This window comes from Cebus imitator, unplaced genomic scaffold (assembly GCF_001604975.1).
Source record: "Cebus imitator isolate Cc_AM_T3 unplaced genomic scaffold, Cebus_imitator-1.0 Scaffold58, whole genome shotgun sequence".
Taxonomy (NCBI): domain Eukaryota; kingdom Metazoa; phylum Chordata; class Mammalia; order Primates; family Cebidae; genus Cebus; species Cebus imitator.
The window spans coordinates 2677924-2688096 of record NW_016107373.1 but is presented as its reverse complement, the minus strand read 5'-3'; positions in this window follow the sequence as shown (position 1 = coordinate 2688096).

Genomic DNA, 10173 nt, shown 5'->3' with positions numbered 1-10173 from the left:
TTTTTTTTTTGAGACTGAGTCTTGCTCTGTCACCCAGGCTGGAGTGCAGTGGTACGATCTCGGCTCACTGCGACCTCCGCCTTCCAGTTTCAAGCGATTCTCCTGCCTCAGCCTCCCAAGTAGCAGGTATTACAGGTGCCCGCCATCACGCCCAGCTTATTTTTGTATTTTTAGTAGAGACGGGGTTTCACCATGTTGGTCAGGCTGGTCTTGAACTCCTGACCTTGTGATCTGCCCGGCTCGGCCTCCCAAAGTGCTGGGATTACAGGTGTGAGCCGCCGCGGCCGGCCTAGACTGCCTATTCTAAAGCTCATGCACTTGTGAACTCCTCAGGCTCTGTCTTAGGGCCCAGTTCCTCTTACTTCACCACCCATCCTGACAGAGTTGTGGGTCAGACTCTCAAATTCACAGCGAATTACAAGTAGAAAGTTTTACAGGATGGGAGAAGAACTGAGAAGCAGGTGCAGTGATGGCAGTGAGGGCTGCTAACATTAGGAGACCAAAGCTTTTTTTTTTAAGCATCATAAAATGGCATCATCTGGCAGATTGTGAATGCATCAACACAACCTACATTAATTATACTATTTAATGAAGTCAGGAAAGCTATCACATTTCCAAAAATAGTTCCATCCAAAGGCTTAAATGAAATTTGAAAGTTAAAGTAATTAAGAGCAATTTCTCAGCCATACAGATTCACTAACTCTCCCTAAAATCTGAGTGACTGAGACCTCTTTGTACCTTTCAGAACCTTGTCCTAGGCATCAGAGTGATGGGGTGATCCTCACACTCACCCCATGAGAAAAAATAGGTAGAGGGGCCACCCCATGTCACAGGTGAAGAAACTTATGCTCAGCCTTTCACAGCCTGCCCAAATAGCTCTTCATTTACGGAGTCAGAGTGGGAGCCCAGGTCTCCTGACTGACAGCTCTGAACTCTCAGTCCTTCTGTCTGCCTCTTCTTTCCTCCCTCCTCTTCTCAAGCCACACTCACCCACAGGTGCTCATCATCTGCAGCTTCTGCTGATTGGCTGGTGAGATCACTCTGAGCTGCAGCCCTCTCTTCCATAGGTCCATGGTATGTTGACATCACAGAGGTTATCTGCATACCCATCGGCCAATCAACAGTTACCCATCCTCAGATGGGCAGTTCTTCTCTTTATGGAACTAAGCCTTCTCACTGGGACTGAGCTCCTAACAGAAGCTGCCTTTTATTGAACACTTAATATGGGCCATGACTGTGCTATATATTTTGCATATTTTCTCTTAATGAATGCACCCAATAACTGGCTGAGGTAGGAACTAGGTTAGTCCCACTTCTCAGAGAAGAAACTTCCACAGTTGAAGCATTTGCCCAAGATCTTGCAGACAATAAGCAGCAGAGATGGAATCTCCACCCAGGGATGTGTAACACAAATACTGGGCTCTTAACCAGCTCTAGCACCTTCCAACAGAGGGACAAGTTTTGTGGCTTTGTGGGGGATTAATAGGACTTTCACCAGGGAAAGCAGATTCTCCCTTTCCCCACACTTCCTGCACCTCAGTCACCTTACTGGGCTGAGAGGTGTATCTGTTCCATCAGAGGAGGGAGCTAAGGAGAACTTGCAGCTAGGGAGGGGTGCTGCCATGCTGCTGAGCAGAGAATTGCCCAGTCCTCAGACCTGGGAGGTCTCCTTCAAGCGTCAAAAGAAGGTATTTGGCTGGGCATGGTGGCTCACACCTATAATTCTAGCACTTTGGGAGGCTGAGGTGGGTGGATCACGAGGTCAAGAGTTGAGACCAGCCTGGCCAACATGGTGAAACCCCGTCTCTACTATAAATGCAAAAGTTAGCTGGGCATGGTGGTGCATGCCTGTAATCCCAGCTATTTGGGAGGCTGAGGCAAGAGAATCGCTTGAATCTGGAAGGTAGAGGTTATAGTGAGCGGAGATCACATCACTGCACTTCAGCCAGGTGACAGAGCAAGACTCTGTGTAGGAAAAAAAAAAAAAAAAGGCTGGGTGCGGTGGCTCACGCTTGTAATCCCAGCACTTTGGGAGGCCAAGGCGGGTGGATCACAAGGTCAGGCAATTGAGACCATCCTGGACAATATGATGAAAACCATCTCTACTAAAAATAACAAAAACTAGGCAGGCATGGTGGCGTGTACCTGTAGTCCCAGCTTCTCAGGAGGCTGAAGCAGGAGAATCACTTGAACCCAGAACATGGAGGTTGCAGTGAGCTGAGATCGCACCACCGCACTCCAGCCTGGCAACAGAGTGAGACCCTGTCTCAAAAAAATTTTAAAAAAGGTATTCAGGGCTCAGAGCTAGAGGCTGAGTGGAGCTACAGCCTCGTTGCTGAGAGCCTGTGTGACCTGGGCCCATGTGTGTTTAATGATCCCCAAGGGTTCTTCCTGTCTTAGTTTATGCAAGGCTGACTTTCCAGAGGGTGGAGCTGGCAGATCCCAGCTGGACACAGATAAGGGAAAACTAAAGCTCAGCCTCGCAGCCCTCCCCCAGGGCCAGCATGAAGGGAAGCACCCCACCTGGGGACCCAACACTGCCCTCTGTGATCCAGCCACTCCCAGGAAGGGAGAAAAGCACCAACATCCTCTGCATGAGCCTCCCTCTCACCCCAGCACAGCTTCCTTCCCCCATGCCACCGCAGTCCGTTAGGTCCAGACACCCTGCCACATACACGCTGGGCCCCCAACCCTGTGTGGCCAGCCCGGTGGATGCTAGAAATGCCAGGCAAGCCTCTGCCCACAGAAGGTGGTGCTTGGCCCATTGCATAGGGGCAGCTGAGTCATCAGTTCGATGCCTGAGCAGTCAGGGTAGGCTTCCTGGGAACAGCGGCAATTGGGCTGGGATTGCCAAGCTGATTAGTGTGAACTGGCTGACCATGGAGGGAACAGCAGGCGTGATGTACGGAAGAGCAGATGCAGAGAGACGGGCAGAACTGTTCACCTGGAGCGGGAAGGCCCACCTACTTTGTGTGCAGGAAGCTGACTCAGAGTGTGATGAGGGTAACAGAGAACCCAAGTCGCCTTCCTCCCAGCCCAGTGCTCATCTAAGCAAGAGCCCTAGCCTTGCATTTTCATTCTCTTGTCTGGTCATCACTGGACAGTTGCCTCTGCCATGTCTACTGGACAAGACTGAGGATGGTCACCAGCAGCTTTTCCCGGCATCCCTCCCCAAAGCCCAGAAACCCTGACCACCCGCCAGGCCCCCTCTTCCTGGGACCTAGAGCCCAGTCTGTACTCTGCAGTTGGTCCTTTGGCGCCATCTGGTGGTAGAAATATGAAACTACAGCAACTGGGGAGCGTGATGAAGGAGGAAAAGTTGGAGGAGGAAAAGGAGGAAGATGAGAGGGAGATGGGGAATGAGGACGAGAAAATAACTTGTATAGCCTGTATGGATCACCATGCGCCTTGGTAAAGACAGACAAATCTAGGCCCTGCTCTTTTGCAGCTTTGTGATTTTGAGCAGTTCACAGTTCCTCCCTGAACCTCAGTTTCCCCATCTGTAAGACCAGGACAAATAACCCAAACTTAAGCGTTAAATTTTGGCAGGATATTGACCAAGAGGGGGCTTGAGGGGACCTTTGAGGATCTCAGAAATAATCTCTGTCTTGATAATCACACAGTTTTAAAAAGTTATTGAGTTGTAAACTTAAGGTTTGTGAACTTTTACTGTATATATAGAACATATATGGACTGTATGTATATTACGTATATAAGTTATACCTCAACAATTATGTAAACAATAACACCAATCTACCTTTAATGGTGAGGACTAAGTGGAATCACGTAAGAAAGGGGCTTAGCTCAGGACCTGGCACCAAATGAGGATGCATGAGGCCGATGACTGTCCCTGCTGTCACCCAGCACTTTCAAATATAGCTGCGCTTTGTTTTGCAATGACCCTGTAAGTGACTTACTTTTTATAGCTGAGGGATTGATGCTCAGCAAAAACTTGCCCCACATGATCTAATTCCGTGCCCTAGGCTTTTTCTCCTGGGCCTAGCTACGAGAGGCTGAGCAGTGCCCAGAACAACAGAGCAGTGTGGGCAGGCTGGCCCTCAAGGGCCGCGGCACCCAGCAAAGCACCAGACCAAAATGTTGGCCACAAGTTCCCAGGAGACCTGAATCTTCCAGGTGATGAGGTACCAGAAGGGCTTCTCTCAAGAGAGTAGGCATCAGCCGGCCAGAAGGAGCAGGGCAGAAGAAGGCAGCAGGGCCACGCAGGGCACAGGGCCAGACGGGCAGATCTGGGTCTGAATTCAGGCTCCTCTGGATGGAAGTGTGCAAGCTGCTTCTTATCTGGAAAATGGGGATGAAGACATGTGCCCTTTCTGCTGCTCAAGGTTGCTGCGATAGCTGAGTGAGACCATGGAGTGATGACTCTGGTTCCCCACTGACCTGACAGGATGGGCCAGAGCCTCTCCATTTTGCAGATGAGGAAACTGAGGCATAGACGCTGCAGACTCCACCCAGCTACGACCCATCTCCCACCTGGGACCTCAGTCCTAAGATGAGTCATGGCAGAAAAACAGCCCAGGAAGGAGGAGCAAAGGTTTGGGAGGGAGGCATCCTAAAACCTGGCCAGAAACCTCAGTGCTGCAGATGACACAGAACCACCCATGTGGCTGAAGGGACAGGGTGGGGTACTTTAGAAACGCGACAGGAATATCATTCCAGCCCTGAGGTTAATTCAGATCAGGTACCCAGAGTTGGGTCCTTGGTGCCTGGTGATGTCCAAACAGTTTCCCAGGCCTCCTTCCTCCACGGAGCTCCTGGGACCATCTCCTCCTCCTGCATCCTGGACAGGGGTGATGTAATTCCACCCCATTCCCATCATGGGCCCAGTAGCCCCATGTCTTGGTCTGCTTGGGCAGCTCTAACAAAAATACCATAATCTAGGTGGTTAATAAACCACAAACATGTATTCCTTATAGTTCAGGGGGTTGGGAAGTCCAAGATCAAGGTTCCCCAGATTTGGTGCCTGGCGAGCCCCACTTTCTCATGTACAGATGGCACCTTCTTGCTGGATCGTCACAGGGTAGAAGGGATGAAAGAGCTCCTTCAGACCTATTTCTTAAGGGCACAAACCCCAGTTAGCCGTCCCCATGGCCTAATCGCCTCCCCAAAGCCCCATCTCCCAATACCATCACATTGGTGATTAGGTTTCAACATAGGAATTTGGGGAGCACACATTCAAACCACAGCACCCCATGACCTACCTGAGTTCACCCAGCCGGTCACAGCCACCAGGTGCTGCAAGATCCTTGAGCTGAACTGGTGGGAACCCTCGTCTATCAGAGAGGGAAAGGGGCTTCTCTGAGGCTGCACAGCAGAGCTGGGACTGGAAGCCAGACCTGGGCACGCCAGGCCTAGAGGGGAATCACAGGTGCTCAAGCCTTCTGAAAGCTACATCATCACTGTGAGAGCACCTCAGCCTCCACCGCCGCAGCTGACTCTGCAGCACCTCCCTCCAGCCATGGAGGCAGCTGGGCCACCCAGTCCAGGCCCCTCTGGGATGGCCCTTCCCGACAGGCTGGCATGGCCCTGGCCCGCCACCTAGTGGCCACAGCAACCATTGCCAGGAAGGAGCCTCAGGCTCTGCTCCCACCTCCCTCTCCCTGGAGGCCGCCTCGGCTACAGGGCAGATGAGGAGCCCATGAATCTTCCCAGGCGCCCTCTGCTCTGGTGAGCAGTATTTCTGAGACCATACAGAGTGCCTGGTGCTTACTTCAGGGCCACAGAGGCCTCTCCAGGGGTGAGGATCATGCATCTCTGAGACCATGGAGTCAGACTGGGCAGACCCTTCTAACATGATTTCCTTTGGGCAACAAAGAGTTCATGGCACTGAGAAGGCTTTTACTCCGCAAACTCAGATGTGCAAGGAATCATCCATTTTCACATTTTCTTTCCAGTTTTCTTTCAAGTTCCTCCTCCTGGGCTCAGCCACGACTGAACATCCCCCACCTGGGAGAGCACAGATGCGGGCAAGTGTCCATGACCCCAGAGGGAAGGAAAGGGCCTCTGGGGTCACTGCAGTCCCTCTGGCCTCAGGCCCAGGCTGGCCATGTCTGTGGAGGCAGGAGGTCCCAAGCTCCTGTGCTGGCAGGGGCCCCGCAGTTTCCATCCCGGCTGGCAGCCCCAGCTTAGGGTGCAGCCTCCCTCGCATGCCACACAGCTGTTCCTGTCAGAGGCCCTGCCATCTCTTGGGGTGCAGGGATTGGCTTCCTGTCACCCGCTGGTGCCAGTGCTCTCAGGGCCCTTAACAGGCTGGGGTGTTTTTCGCTTTCTTTGTTTCTCTCATCAGCTACTTCTCTTACTAGTTAGACTGCTATGCTATAAGCCACCCCAAAATTGAGCACATAAAACAGCCATTTTATTATGATCGTGGATTTTGTGGGTCAGAAATTAGGACAGGGCATCATGGAGACAATTTGCCTCTGCCCATAATGCCCGGGGCGCCGGCTGCAAGATGAAGGCTGGGGGTGACTTGAAGGTGGCAGCAGAAACCCTCTGGCATCCACACGTGCAGGTCTGAGGTCAAGGCTGGCTGTCACCTGGGACATTGACTGTCCGCTCCACTCCACGTGGTCTTTCTGTGAGTTCTTCACAGCACGGCGGCTGGATTCTAAGAGCGGGAGAACCAGGAGAGCAAAGCAGAAGAGAATGGCGTTTTCTAGATCGAGCCTTGGAAGTTACAGAGCATCTTCTGTCATTCTCTACTGGTCAAGGCAGTCTCAAGGGTCTACCCAGTCAGAGCTGGGGGTTGGGATGGGGATCAGATTGAGCACTGAGTGGAGAGGCTTCATTGCAAACAGAGAGCCCCCCAGAACAAAGTCCAGGCTTTGTGGGGAAGAGAAGTGAGGCAGGTCTGTTAAAGCCAAAAGACGGAGAAGGACTTCTGTGTCTGAGTGGGGTTGGCTGGCCAGTGATACCTGGGCTTCTCAGATCAGTCAGTGTGGGGCTGGCTGAAGGCTCCCACCTGGTGTTTAGGGGACCCAGAAGCCTCCGCTGAGCAAGCTGGTGCCAAGTTAGCACACCAGGGTTGCCAGGCAGCCAGGACAGGTGAATATCTCAAGGTCTGGTAGAAGCTCAAAACCCAGGCGCTGCCAGGGTGGCTCAGTGCAAGGTCCAGCTCAGGCCACTCCCTGGCTCCACACTGGTCTCCACCATCCGTGTGACCTGGGCAGATGAAATCTCTGAGCTCCACTTTCTCACCTGCAAGGTGGCACTAATTACAGTTCAGTGAGTCATAGCCCATCTCAGGGGCAAGTTCTAAATTAGTAAGGCAAAAATCGGGTACAGACAAAACTACCCTTGAGAACCCCTTAGGCTCCCCACCAGCATGGATACATATGGTTTTGTGTATACAGCTGTGAAGAGCGAGTCTGATGAATGCTGAATTTGGACAACTGACGAAGGAGAACAGAGTGGGGGTGCAGAGGGAAAGCCAAGAGGGAGGCCTGGACTTCTGTGCCATCTGCCTCTAAGAAAATGCCCATCTCTAGTTGAGTAGGGGATGGGGCAGGGGTAGGGATGGGGTTCTTCTAAGCCTGTCAGGCTTACTGACTGGCATTTCCTTGTTGCTTTCACACCGATCCCCTAGAGTGTTAAATGGATTAATAGATTTGCATGGTGTTGTACAAATTAAACTACGTGATATACATAAAGTTTCCAGCACAGTTCCTGGAACATAGTAAGTGCTCGATAAATGTGGGCTAGATTTGTCTTTTCTTATTCTTTCTTTCTTTCTTTTTTAAGATAGTCTCTAGTTTAGGAAGAAAATTCTTGAATAAAAAAAAAGATAGTCTCACTCTGTCTTGCAGGAGTGCAATGGTGCTATCTCAACTCACTGCAACCTCTGTCTCCAGGGTGCAAGGGATTCTCATGTCTCAGCCTCCCAAGTAGCTGGGACTACAGGTGTACACCACCATAACTGGCTAATTATTTTGTTGTTGTTGTGTTTCGTATTTTTAGTAGAGACAGGGTCTCACCATGTTGACTAGGCTGGTCTCGAACTCCTGGCCTTGGCCTCCCAAAGTGCTGGGATTACAAGCGTGAATCACCGCACCCCGCCCTGGATTTGTCTTAATCTCGCTTGATCAGGCTCATGCACGAGGCTCATTTTCAGCCAGTGCTGCCGTCTCGGTTGTTAAAATATCAGCATTTGTCCGCACCAGTTGGTAAATAGCCGCTGTCTAATTCCCCGTGAGTGTGCCCTGCTGCCCCACTGCCCTGCTGCCCTGGCTTCTTACCTGGGATCACCATGTCCCCCCATGATGCAGCAGCTCAAGGGGTGGCCTTGGTCCAATTGGGCACCTGGGACCTACTCGGGTACCCGGCCAGGCCTGTTCTGAGTTGTTGGTCCCATGAGCTTCTGGGGTTCCATATTTCAAAGATCACTCCTGCCCATGTGTCTACTGCTCTGTGAAAAGCTGGAAGGAGTAGCCGGGCAGTGCCTACTGCCCCCTTGGCCAGCATTTCCTGCTGGAGCCCAAGGATTCCTTGCTCAGCCTGGGCTCCAGCCCCTGCCCCCGGACAGGATTGGAGAGGCAGGTGTGTCCTCATGGTGGGGCCTCACTCTCAAGTGAGGATGAGCTGCCTCCTCTCGGGGAACGCAGTGCCTGGAGGCAGCAGGGGCCTCTCAGTGGCCGCTGTCTTTGAAGTCCTTGGACCCATCTCTCCCCAGCCCCACCTGTAGTTATGTGGGGACCCAGGCCCAGTACCGCTCAGACTTTCTCAGCCTGCCCCTGAAATACCCGCCAATGCCAACCAAGAATGAACACACACACCCTCGGGCCAGCCAGGCAGCCTGCCCGAAGCAGCTGACACAAGTGTGAAATTTCTTTGAAGTCTTGGGTTTTGTCTCAAAAAATACATGCAGATTGTGCGTTCTTCTCCATAATGTTTCCATTTTTGTTTAAATCTAAAAATAGGGCTTTAAATTACTTCCAGTGAAGAAAGGCGCCTCTCCAGGAAGATGCCGGGCTGAGACTGTGGGACTGTCAGCACCCCCAGCTCCCAGCCATGGGCCTCTGGACACTCAAGGCTGGAAACCGAAAACTGTTGTCTCCACCCCTCAGGAAAGGTCAGGTCTGACTTTTCACCTCTGACCTGTGCTTAGGCACCCTCTTCGGATCACCTCCTATGTCTGTCCCTCTGAAACTGCAGTTGACCCTGACCCAGAATGGTGAGGAGTGGTGGCCTCTCGCCACTGCAGGTAGGACGCGGGCTGGGCAATGCTAGTGGCTGTGGTTCCACCCACCCCTACCTTGAAAGGGAAACAGCACAGCCCGAGAAAATGGACACCCAGAGACAGCAGGGCCCCAATAACCTTGCTCACTCCCCTTGACGCAGAAGCACCTTGGGTGTCACAGGGGTGTGTGCCCAGAAATCCTCATGTTGTCCCTAAACTCATAAGGAGCCGGGCCTTCTCATGCACAGATGAAAGAGTCCTAATTGATCAATCCTCCCTAGAGAGGAGACCGCCCGGAGGAATCCTGCTCATTCTCAAAATATCCGGAGGCTATCTTGGGGAGGAGGGAGCGGATCTGTTCTCCCTGGCTCCGCTGGGCCAGAACCAAGCCCGATGTGGGAGATGGAACCAGGCAGATTTAGGATGGTGGCAGGAAGTGCTTTCTGAGTCAGCTCTTTCCAGGGAAAACAGGGACTGCTTATTAGGTAGTGAGCTCCCTGTCTCTAGGGGTATGTAAGTATAAGCTGATGACTTGGTAGCAAAAGGGTAGAAAGATTGAGGCACTGGATGGAGAAGGGTGGGCCTTGCCTCTAAAATTCCTTGCCTTTCTGAGTGTCTGGTTCCAGGATTCTCTCCAAGCCCTGTTCAGGGATGTTTCTTCCTCATTCCAGTGGCCAGGGTAGCTCACAGTCACCGCTCCTTTCAAAGCTGGAAGCACTGCAGCAGTGGGCAGGTGGGCATCTGTGCCCTGTGTGACCTGCCGATAGCGTAGATGTGGTCACCAGCCCTCTGCATGTCAGGATTCTGACTAGGAAAACCCAGTGACCCGAAGTGACCTCCATCCAAACCTCTCCTTTATTTCTGTGGTTCATACCCTTCGCGTGCAAACGCCCCTGGGAGGGACAGTACCTACACCTTTGGCAATGCTAATTTTCATGAAAAGAATTTTTCATCTCCTTTCTGTGTTGGTGGGCAAGGGC